Source organism: Nanorana parkeri, unplaced genomic scaffold (genome assembly GCF_000935625.1).
Source record: "Nanorana parkeri isolate BGI_ZX_2015 unplaced genomic scaffold, ASM93562v1 scaffold9, whole genome shotgun sequence".
In the NCBI taxonomy this organism is placed as follows: Eukaryota; Metazoa; Chordata; class Amphibia; order Anura; family Dicroglossidae; genus Nanorana; species Nanorana parkeri.
In genome coordinates this window covers 2,621,221-2,633,967 of record NW_017306277.1, presented here as the reverse complement: position 1 = coordinate 2,633,967, position 12,747 = coordinate 2,621,221, and the positions used below count along the sequence as shown (strand labels likewise).

General features: G+C 43.8%; 1 long non-coding RNA gene across 1 annotated transcript; it reads left to right on the top strand.

Annotated features, from left to right (window-relative positions):
• The first annotated feature begins 136 nt into the window (after positions 1–136).
• LOC108785541 lies at positions 137–9,971 on the top strand. The gene is made up of 3 exons (XR_001941139.1): positions 137–149; positions 8,277–8,282; positions 9,803–9,971. It is a non-coding gene; the product is annotated as an uncharacterized LOC108785541 (long non-coding RNA).
• The last annotated feature ends 2,776 nt before the right edge of the window (positions 9,972–12,747 follow it).

Genomic DNA, 12,747 nt, shown 5'->3' with positions numbered 1-12,747 from the left:
TATATATATATATATATAAAAGATGGGGTCACGTTGTGTAAATAGATACCAAACATGTAAAGTCTTAACATTGCGTGCGCCTGTGAACTCACACAAAAAAAAATTACAATACTCTAAACTGCCAAATGAACGACACTTGAAAGGTTTTTGTCCAGGTAACCTCCCACCATTCTGGATTGTTTCATGGTGTAGGTAACCTTGACACTTCAACTGTTGTGGAACAAGTCTCATGAGGTTGCCGGCTCCTGGCGTAGGGGGGTCAGGCAGTAGGGGCATCTTCTGGGATGAAAGCTGAATACAATTGAGATCCTTTTGATAATAAAATGAAGTGTGAAGATACAACTGAGGATTAGGAGGATGGCCCTGGAGCTGACCCTTCTAAAAAGCAAAAATGAGGGATGTCAGCATTTGTATCTGGACAGTTTCTCTTAAAGTGAAGCGAAAGGGTTTTTTGTTGTTGAGAATCCTCAATCTCTTGCAGCTTCTCTGTATACATTGGAAGGATTTGGCAAACATTGCTGCAGATTCTTACCTGCTTCTGTCCTGTAGAGACTGATGAAAGTGGGGAGGATCTCCATAAGAAAGCCCCAGTCCCCTGTTATGTGTACTTCCCCAAACGTGTCCTGTAGTGGACGCTTGTTGCTCTGTACAATGAACCAATCACATGGGACTATCTGTGCACTGAGACAGTTGCCAGGAAGTGGAAAACTTGGATTTCTTGGCACTTGTAGAAATTCATGGCCGGCTGCACATTGAAAGGGAAAGATTATTATTACATCTTTATGCCCTGCGATAGAAGGCAGAAAATATTCACCTCTCAGAGCGGGGGTGGGCAACTCTGGCCCTCCAGCTGTGGTGAAACTACACATCCCATGATGCATCTGTCTCTGGGAGTCATGTCTGTGAGAATCCTGCAATTCCTAGAAATGCCCCGTTCTCCAGGCTGACGTTCACCCTTTACAGCGTATGAATATTTGCATAACTCCTCCAGCCCCCTGCTTGCATCATCACTGAGGGCTCTTGCACGGAGTACTGAGGCAGGGAGCTGTGATATTTTTCAGGCAGTTATGTACAGCACTCTGTCGATCCCTGCCACCAGCCACGACTGTCGCTGGCACATCCCTTTCATTCATTGGGCTTCAGTTCTTTTAGTAATGGAGGCTTAGTATGATATGTGGCTGCTACTGAGGCTGGTCTGCTGGTTTCAGTGAGCAATGTAGAGCATGCCCACCAGACATGATCTGCCTGCACTGCATAGGAGAGTACACAGACCCATTGCTGACATCCCTGGATCTAAAATAATATATGCAGTGAAGATGGAAAAATATTATATATATATATATAGTGCAATATAAATGGGTAAGCCGTATCAGTCCAGTAGACAAGATGTCAAAAAAGACAAAAACGCAGTATTGCAGTGTGCAATGATACCTTTCTTATTGGACTAACAAAATATATAAAAGACAAGCTTTCGAGAGTGAACCTCTCTTCTTCTGTTCAGAAGCAATACTAAGCAACATGTAATATATATGAACTTTAATGGCATCCCAGTCCATAGGGTTCAGTATTGGGTTGGCCCGCCCTTTACAGCTATAACAGCTTCCACTCTTCTGGGAAGGCGTCCACAAGGTTTAGGAGTGTGTCTATGGGAATGTTGGACCATTTGTGAGGTCAGGTGCTGATGTTGGAGGAGAAGGCCGGGCTCGCAGTCTCCGCTCTAATTCATCCCAAAGGTGTTCCATCGGGTTGAGGTCGGGACTCTGTGCAGGCCAGTCAAGTTCCTCCACCCCAAACTCATCCATGTCTTTATGGACCTTGCTTTGTGCACTGGTGCGCAGTCATGTTGGAACAGGAAGGCGTCATCCCCAAACTACTCCCACAAAGTTGGGAGCATGAAATTGTCCAAAATGTCTTGGTATGCTGATGCCTTAAGAGTTCCCTTCACTGGAACTAAGGGGCCAAGCCCAACCCCTGAAAAACAACCCCACACCATAATCCCCCCTCCCCCAAACTTTACACTTGGCACAATGCAGTCAGGCAAGTACCGTTTTCCTGGCAACCGCCAAACCCAGAAACACGTCCATCAGATTGCCAGACAGAGAAACGTGATATGTCACTCCAGAGAACACGTCTCCACTTCTCTAGAGTCCAGTGGTGGCGTGCTTTACACCACTGCAGCCCACGCTCTCTACACACTGTTGTGCCAATCTGAAGGCCACACGAAGTTTGGAGGTCTGTACCTATTGACTCTGCAGACATTTGGCGACTTCTACGGACTGTGCGCTTCAGCATGCGCTGACCCCGCTCTGTCATTTTACGTGGCCTACCACTTCCTGGCTGAGTTGCTGTTGTTCCCAGTTGCTTCCACTTTGTCATAATACCAGTAACAGTTGACAGTGGAATATTTAGTAGCATGAAATGTCACGGATTGACTTATTGCAGAGGAGGCAACCTATCATGGTACCACGCTTGAATTCACTGAGCTCCTGGTTGGTATTGAAGCAGAACTAAATTGGCCTTCCCTGGTTGGCTCACTGAGCTCCTGAGAGCAACCAATTATTTCACAAATGTTTGTAGAAGCGTCTGCATGCCTAGGTGCTTGATTTTATACACCTGTGACAAGGAGGTGATTGGAACTCCTGAATCCAATGATTTGGAGGGGTGTCCCAATACTTTTGGCAATAGTGTGTATATACATACACAGCGTGAATGGGAACACATGGTGGTATTTTCTCAAATTTAACTGCAAAGGTGGAACAGAACTTCGGGGAACATCATTATTAACAGCTCATTTTGGTCTAGGGTTTAAAATAAAGTTATACTTGCCCGATCTTCGGAGCTGGTGTACTGGTAGTTTTCTGGACCTGTTAGATTTCTAGACTTCCAGATGCGTCCAGATATTTCACAGCCAATTGTGCGGGTCCAGAAAATGAACAGGCAAGGTCCTGGGAAGCCACTACCTTTACACAATGCACAGGCAAGGTGCTGGAAACCTGATTCCTTTACACAATCCACATACATTGTAATGATTTTATCTAGGTTTTATTTTTCATTTGTGGTATATCTCATTACGTTGCCACACAGGTGTCTTGCCTGTGAATTATCTGCACCCACATCGGCCACCCGATACAGGTGTTTTGCCTGAAAACTATCTCGACCCGATAGCACAGCGGTGATGAACCTATTGCACGCATGCCACAGTGGGCACGCGAGCCCAGGTCCGGAATAACATAGGGGTGCCTGGAGCTCCCACTCCAGGCCCGCCCCTGAGAAAAGGCCCAACCGTCCCAGTGTTCTATCGAAATGGCCAACTCATCAAGATCTCCAACTCGTCACGTCAGCGGACTTACCAGTAGGAGATTTTGAAGAGATGGCGCTAGTGAGCGTACACCAGCCATGGCAGTGTCAGAATCCTTGTGGAGTTCTCCCATTCCCATCAGTGCACCTGTGCGGCGTCACAATGCTCGTCAAATTCTTCAATTCCCGTCAGTGCGCCCACCTAGGAACAGTATCAAGTTCTCCAATTGGGGTTACTGCACCTGCACGCCCACCCGATGGCAGAACATGACATCTGCTGGCAGCAGATGGTCTCTGATTGGCTGCCTTTGCTTTGCAATGACGAGGATTGTGATGCCGCACTGACGGGAATTGGAGAACTCGAGGATTCTTAAACTGCCACGGCTGGTGCACGCGCACTAGCGCCATCTCGTACAAATCTCCTACTGACAAGTCACCGGACATGACAATGAGTTGGAGATCTTACCAGTTTGGGCACCCGGGCGTAAAAAGGTTCACCATCACTGCGATAGTACATGCACAATACAGGCAAATATTCGGTAACATTTATGGACTTAGTCTACTCTTCCGCGCTTGAGCTCTCATTAGAAATCGGAGACCACGCCACCGGAACTGACGTGCGGTCCAGAATTCTAACCAAGTCCAGTATTATGTTAGAACACCGGCTTGCTCTTATACCGGTCCCTGGAGCTTCTCTCCCCCTCCACTCCAGTGGTCTAAGATCTGTGAGTCATCACGTCCAATATATAGAGGGCGATTCACAAAAGGATGAAGGGTTTGGAGAAGGCAGGAGAAGTGAACGCCCCCTTCATCTGATGAAGGGGGCGTGACCCCGGAAACGCGTCATCACACAGTCTCCTCTGCTGACACATAGACACGATTGTGCAGCTTCCATAGACTTTCTGTTGGGTCCATGGACTTACTTTTTATATCATTATCATGCTGAATTTTGTGAGTATGTTTTTTATCTACCTTTGATCCTGATCTTAATAAATTTGTCTGCACCAGGAAAGGCGCCCCCTGTTTGTGTTTTTTTTTAAATCTAGGACAACATAGCTGAACTGGAAAGTGAGCTGAATTGGAGAATGTTTGCCAATCATCTATGTTCTCCTAGGACCTAGATTGTTCCCTTCTCCGGCCTTCCCCACACTCCTCACCCTTTTGTGAATAACCCTGCTAGTGTATAGAATGTGAGGACGCCAAGGGATATATCATCGCTGCAGTGGAGGAGGTGCCAGGTTGGTGGGAGCGCTGTCACAGCCTTCCGGCTCCGAGGATTAAGTAGAACTATTTTGCTCCTTAGACCAAAATGAGCACTTAACCCTTGCAGTGCCAGGCTACCTAATAATTATTTCCCGAGGAGCTCTGCTTCAAAAGGAGAGCTAAGGGGTCAGGGCTTTTCCCCATAGTTCTCCTAAGGGTAACGGGAGGACACAAACTAGCGTCCTCCCGTCACCCAAAGCTCAGTATACCACGAGGGAATCCCTGCAGGGAGCCATGAGTGACAGTAACGGCTCTCTGCAGGGACAGGATCGAGAAGTGAGCGAGCAACAGCATGTGTTCGTTCACTTCCCGATCCTATTGAGCCGACGTGCGAGTTTCATTGTCACAGGTCGGCTAGAACTTTGAGGCTGAGTGATTTTCACTCACCTCATAGTTCTCCTTTAAGCCCCAAAACATTTTTGTAAAGCAGTGTAGAGCTGCAGCTAACGATTATTTTCAAAAATCGATTAATTAGCCAATTATTACGTTCGATTAATCGGATAAAAAATAAAATAACATTTAAAAAAATGGCTCCAGTGATGGGACTACTATTTTGTATTGAGATTGTAGTCCATCATGGGAGCAAGCTTGGAGCGGTGGAAGTAAAAAAAAAAGTGTGGTGGGCAATATAGTGCAATGGCAAGTGTAAAATTATACAGCAATGCATGCAGAATACCACCAGCTATAGAGGAATACAACAAATCCCAGCAATACATTATACATAGTGTATAATGTATTGCTGGGATTTGTAGTCCTCTATAGCTGATGGTATAATATACAGTACAGCGCAATGTACCGTCAGCTACAGAGGACTACAAATACCAGCGATACATTATAGAGCACCATGTGTGGAAAGTGCAGGCTTACCTGAGCAGTCTTCCAGCAACTTGCTTTTGAGATCGGGCCTGTCTATCGGCGGCTGTCATCCCCCCACACCTGCTCCTCCTTACGTCGTCTTCTCCCCACGTCCCTGTGCCGATCGTGGATGTGGGCGGAGGCCGGGTCTGGCAGCAACGAGCGTGAGGTGGGGAGGAGGTGCGGCGCGTGTGGAGCCCTGAACAGGGTCAACTAATCGAAAGCCGATTAATCGATGATTGAAAAAGTTGACAACTTTTTCAATCATCGGTTATATCCGATTTTAGTCGATTAGTTGTTGCAGCACTAAAGCAGTGTCATGTTTACCTCAGCGAAACCCCCCCGCCCCCTCATCGATATTCTGCAATAATCAGTGATGGCGTCATTTATTAAACATTCCTACATTTATTGCCTCATTGAAGTAACACGTTTGTTCAACAAACTAGATATCCTCTCATAAAGCAAAGCACAATGTTCTTTTCTTATAAATAGTATAAATTATTTTATTTACATAAACTTGTTACAAAACAAATAACTATATATTTTGTTTTCTTTTAAATATCCAAAGTAATTTTTTTTTCTTTTTTTCTATGCCATGACATTTTGTTCATGAACTAAACAGCAGCCAAACGTCCAGCTGATCAGATGCTCCTGATTATGTGTACAAATGATCAAACTATTCACACATTTTACGGAGAAGAAAAATAGACAAGAGCGAGTTTGCTTTCCAAGAACTACATTCACATTGACAACCTGTAGTGCTTGTGTCATCCTGTAATGCAAAGCTTGTACAGAACGTCATCCTACGCGGTTATCTCCTAAATCGAGGGGCTTTCAGGTCCATCTTTTCGGCATACACCCTGACCCGTGACGCTGGGGCTGCACCGCTTCAGTCCTTTTGGGCCAGGCAATCATTTTGTGTTACACACAGCTTCCTAACTGCTGAAAAAGGGTTAGAACTTCTTTTGTTAGGTTGTTGTCTGGAGCTCTCCGTGGGGAGATTTACTTCCTGTCCAGGTGACTCCAGAAATACAAAAAAGAAAAAGCCAACATAAAAAAAACAAAAACTTAAAGCTGGCCATACACCTTACAACCATCGCACGACTTTCGTTGTGCGATGGTTGTAAGGTCATTAAAATTTCGTACGACCTGCCCATCTTAGACAGGTAGATCATACTTGCGATCATCGCAAGCCCTCCCCACTGAGGGGAGGGCTTGCCGATGATTGCAATGCTGAGCAGGCAGTGTGCGCTTGCGCACACCGGCCCGTGCTGCTTTTGTCTTCTGAGCACGCTACCAACCCGCCGGTTTTCCAGCGTGCTAGGAAGACGAAAGTCGTGCGACCGTACAGTAGATGCGGTCGCACGCCGCCCATACACCTGCCGATTATCATACGATTGCAGGATCACCCGCGATTGTCGCACGATAATCTGCAGGTGTATGGGCACCTTAACAGTGGTTCCAATCTTCCTCCACCTTACAAAAAAAATAAAAAATATATAAATATATACAAGTATTTTTTGCTCTGTCACCATTGAAAAACATTGCTATCACCACTATCGGTCACCTATACAGGAAACGAGAGAATTGCTGTCATTTCCTGTTCTTGTTGCCCAACAGGAAAGAGGGACAAATCTCCCCTTAGACAGGAATTAAAACCTGAAAATGGTTCCCACACTGGCATGCGCTTTCGAAAACTAGAAAGACATTTTTTACCAGCCATAGCAGTCTCCATACTCTCTCATCAAAGGTCACACCAAGGTTGATAGATGCTAGTGAGGTAATCAGATTCTTTTAAGTCTCAGGAACGCCAAGTGGCAAGACCACCGAGTTCTCAGCTGTGGCTGTTAGCAGGGGGTCCCGGTTATACTTTTCTATATGTTATGGAGGACTGGTGGAGGAGTGAGACTAAGGTAGAGGAAGGAGAATCAGAAACTATGTTGAGTTGATCTTGGCACCAGAGTCCCCAAGACATAGAAGGAGACTGTGATTCACCTTACTAGCATCTACTAAAAAATAAAACAAATTTTGGTAGAATGATCCTTTAAGGAGTGATGTAGGCTGATATTGGTAACATCTGAAAATGGTAGGTTCCTGGCTGTCAGGCTATTCCAATGGCTTCAATACTTGGGTCAATCAGCCGTTCTTAAAACAGAACTAAACAGTAAAAAAAAAAAAAAAGCAAGCAGATGGGCTCTTCAGTGAAGAATAGACACGCAAGGTCTCTGCAATGAAACAGACTTAGCTGCCTGTTCAAAATCTTCTGTATGATATACACTGAGCTGTGTACGCTTACCTTGGTCAAAGAATGAATGAACTCCCACGCACGTGCGGGAGTTACATCATTCCAGGTTGGCCAAAGATCCCAAAAGCAGGAAGAAGTCCAGGTCACTGTTGGTGCCAGCAAGGGAAGGCAAGTTTAGTTCTGCTTTACTACCAAAAGGTTACAAGTCCCATTTTTAAGGGTCCAGGGTTGCCCATGGTGGCAATTCTAAGGTCAGACATTCTGGCCTAAGATCTAAATTAGTGATTCACAGTATTCATCATTCCGGGTTGGCCAAAGATCACAAACCCTAAAGAAGGCCGGGTCACAATGTTGGCACCAACCAGGGAAGGCCAATTTAGTTCTGCTTTAATACCAACCATTACAAGTCCAATTTTTATTAGCCCAGGGTTGCCACTCTATGGTCAAAAGCTCTGGCCTAAGATCTAAATGAGTGATTTGCATCATTCATCACTTCGGGTTGGCCAATCAACATGACCAAAGATCCCAAACCCTGAAAAAGACCAGGTCCCAATGTTGGCGCCAACCAGGGAAGGCCAGTTTAATTCTGCTTTAATACCAACCATTACAAGTCCAGTTTTTAGTGGCCCAGGGTTGCCACTCTATGGTCAGAAGTTCTGGCCCAAGATCTAAATGAGTGATTTGTAGTATTGCAGTCAAAAGATAGCCTAGCAACTGGGAGGGAGAGAGATATCAAAGCCTGTGAGGATGGTGGCCTACTAGGACTGAAGCAGTGCTCCCCTGCCTTATATAAGGATAGCCCGTCAACCACACAAGGGAAGCAGCAGCCATTTTGTGAGGTAAATTCCTTGTCGAAGAGAATGCTACCTTATTGTTTTAGAGGACTTGTACTTCATGAATATTCACCGTCCAAATGAATAATTCAAGTCATTAAAATCTTTCAGAGGTTTCACTTGTCTTTAGTAAACAGAGAGACGCATTCTCTTAGGTCCGGAAACCACTTTTCTAAATCTACAAAAAAAAAAAAAAAGGCCAAAAGGGACCAGAAAATTTCCTTGGCAAAGGGAACTCGGAGGAAGACATCGTTAAAAATCACGACATTCCATTTGGAATTCCGATATAGATTCAGTTTCCACGAGGTATCTGGCATTTTTTTAAAATCTAATTTGTTTTATATAAAAAATATTTTATTCAGTTCTCTATTAAATAAACTACTTTTAGTTTTTAAATTTTCTCCTAAAACAATAGCTACGCTATACATACACGTTGGTCACCAACCTTGATGTCAAGTACCTGCGCCGTCACCGGTAGGAGGGAAACAAAATGGATCAACCAAATTTAACCCAGAGCCATAGAGGCAGGTCTGGTCCCTTCGGCAAGATGGGCGTTTAAAAAAAATTTTTTAAATGCTGTCGTAAGTAGTTCTCTCTCATTGCCTGTAGTACAAATTGTATAAACTGCGATAAAAACAAAAAAAAGCTCTGAAAACCCCCCCCCCAAAAAAAACCCAACTGAACATTCAAGTGTTAAGGAAAAGCTAAAAAAAGAGTACAGCTTGGAAACTAGAACCAGGCACTTTTCATTTTTCTCTGTAGGTTTTAGGTCTATTTAGACTAAAAATCACACACAAGCACATAGGTGCCCTCATTTGCACACACAGGTATAGAACAGAGTTTTCCAAAAAGAAAAAAAAAAAGAAAAAAAACATAGATAGCCCCTTAGCTACAGCTTAAACCCGCTGATTTTAGGCAACTAATAGCATGGCATACAATTGATAATAATCCACTCCACAGACACCGAGAAAGGAAACTCAGGCCCCCAAAACGGAGGAATCCCTTAAAATGGTTATACTTAGGCATGTCAGAATATAGGCTTGGCAGTGAATCACTTCAAATCATAAAAGGTATTCTTTTTTTTATTAACAAATAAATATTAGATGATCTCCATTGTACCAAAACTGGATATAAGGAAAAAAAAATAAAAACAAAAAAGACCTGTGCAAAAATACATATTTCAATATGTACAATCATTTTCTTTTTTTCTTAACAAAATACGTTTCTTGAAATAGGGATACTTCAATTTGTTTTTCCATATGATAGAAGAAATTCCAAAATAAAGATACAAAAAGTAGGGTTTTTAAAGTTTTTTTTTTAAACTTATAATAATTTTCATTTTTTTTATTCTTCAGGTTAAAGAAACAGTAGGAGTTTTAAGCAATAGTTCTATAATACAATCATATTGCCACCTTGCGGAGAATGTTTTTTTTTGTGTGGACAGACTGGTAAGAATTTCATTAGGTAGCAAAGTATTTGCCCCCCTACTGGCCTGAACCGCCAGCGATTTTCCTAAATTACCTGGTCAGTTTTTAGCTTCAAAATGGCCAAAGAGTTCTGAATAGTCACTTACACTTTCCATAGCGGTATGAAAGAAGCATAATTAGGATCTCAATGATTATTATTCGCAAAAACACAAATAAGGCCGAACGTTTCCTAACATCCAGGTCAATGCATCTTAAAACAAAAGCAAATGATCCCTTGATAGGCATCACCATGGGTCAATTGGATTTAAATTCCACTTGCTGCTTTTATGGCTGCTCCTCAGATAACTGAGGAACTCGATCACAATAAAAAAAATGTAATAAAAAAGATTCCATTTAACAGTGCCATGGAAAAGATTTTGAAGGGATGACGTGCACTTGTTTTAAGAGACAGCTGGAAAAAAAGTGGGAGGAGCAAATTCCGAGCAGTTTGGCCTTTCACAAATGACTACCCTAAGAGAATCTTATGCCAGAGGTGCCAAACAAGGTTTAAAGTTTGGAGTTTCCACATTGCTTTATGGACATAGTGAAAGGTTCACCGAGAATATCAAGTTGCCTTTCATAGAAACAAAGGTGCGAAGGAACCAACAAAAAAAGGCTCCAACATTCAAACAGGAGGGGGAACCTGACTACATTTATGATGCTGGAGCTGTCTAGGACCCGACTGGGGTCACCTGTTTCATTGGGTTACTCTAAACCCAAAGGGCTTAATATTGATGACCCCGCACTAACAAGCTTAAACATTTCATATATGAGTCAATTAGGTGACCAGCGGCACACTCCCATCTACTATTCCAAACATCCTAAACCAGAATACTGCCAGTCAATGGTTCTTGGTCACATGCAGCCTGATAATTACATCTAACAAGCCTCCGTAATAACCTTGGGCTCCTTCAACGCTGGTAAAGATATAGTACCAATGGACGTCAAGAGCAAACTCGCTTCAATGACCCGTCTGTGTTACCCTTAGCTATGCATGGCTCTAGGAAGGCAAGATTTCATGTCGGTGGCTGTCTGTCCCATTAGAATAAGGAGCATTACACCGATTTCACACATGATATGGGAATCTGTGCGTCCACAAACACACAATTTTAGGCAACAGCCCAGCAAAAACAGCCTGAGAATATGTTGTTCTATCCAACCCTTTCCTGCAACCGATGAGATGAATCTTCATACTTTGTAATTTTCCATAAGGACCCTAAAAGCAGGAAGCTGATTGATTGCTGGGGCAAGGCGGGCTCTTATTGATCCAATTGTGACACCCAAAACTTGAAAGCCTAAATGGCCAAACTGGACCAACTGATAACATTAATACCCTGCTGTTCATGTTCACGATGGTTTTGACAAGTTCGCCAGAAGACTTTGCTTACTTTTTGCCTAATATCTATAATTATTTCAGGAGGACTCTCCTGCAGGTTTAGAACAATATAAAAAGGAGCATAGCTGTGAGGGCCTCAATATATAAAGGGACGGACTCTCCTCTAAGGTCAAATCACATTCAAAAGAAGACCTTTAATACTCACTTGTCCTGCTGCCCATTCCTCCGATCTACACTCTGTTCAAGAACTAGGGCTGCCTGAAAAAAATCTATACAGCCAACACATCCAGAAGTATCAGATGCCTGGTCCCCCCTCTGTGCACAGAGGTTCCATCTACCACCCCTTATGTTACCACAGAACACAGTAGTGGTGTAAGGGGCAGTGGATGAAACTACAGTCCATGGTGAGGGTGCGCAAGCATCCGACACTTCCAGAATGTCAGATGTTAGGAATCTTCAGGCAGTCTTCTCTTTAACAGAGAGAAGATTAGAGGAATGGCCTGATGGACAGGCAAGAAGAAAAGGTCTTCTTCTGCAGCTACCTTTCAAACTCTGCAAGAAAAGATTTACTGCGTTATTCACAAAAGGGTGAAGAGTTTGGAGAAAGCAGGAGAAGTGAACATAGCTGAATGATGTTTCCAAATCAGCTATGTTGTCCTAGATTGTTCCCTTCTCCTGTCTTCTCCAAACTCTTCACCCTTTTGTGAAGAACCCTGTTAGTCTCTTCCTTCCTATTCATGCTGGCGGTGGGTTTTTTCCTGCAAGAGTACAGGGTTTTGTAAAGTCCGAGGCCCTATCTGAAATTATCTGACTGGTTTCCCAATCTGCTGTCAGAACCAAATATGTATCCAAAGCACCTCCTCATCTATCGCCAACGTTGCTTTCATACAAGCGGTCAAGCCTGACACACAGCCACTGACTCTCCTGCTGCAGGTTAATCATCCTCCTTCATAAGAGAATATTTTTTCCCCTGGAGAACCTCTTTAAAGCATATCACCACCTTCGCAACAATCGGATGCAATGGTGAGTCAGGTCCGTAATATCTTATGAGACAAGGCAGGCCTTGAAAAAAGTCAATTGCATCCACTGTCAAAGGTTCACATGTTACTTGTTGCAAGTGGTATGTGTCCACGTTATCTGCCACGTGGTGTCTGTAAAGGATGACGGTGCTCACAGAGCAATAGAAAACAAACATTTCTCAGTAGACGCAACTGAAATTTTCAAGTGAACCTGTGATTTTCCCATGCAGGGCCAAGCTACAGCCCCCTCTCCTGTATATACTTGGCTTTCGTTCACTCCTCTACCGATTTGTTTGTTGCCACAAGAACAATACTTGGTACTTCTAGGTATGGGGGAATCAAGTGACTCACACCCCCCCCTTCCTACCCCAATGGCCCGGTGTGAACGTAATGTTACCCCAATGGCCTGGTGTGAACGTAATGTTACCCCAAT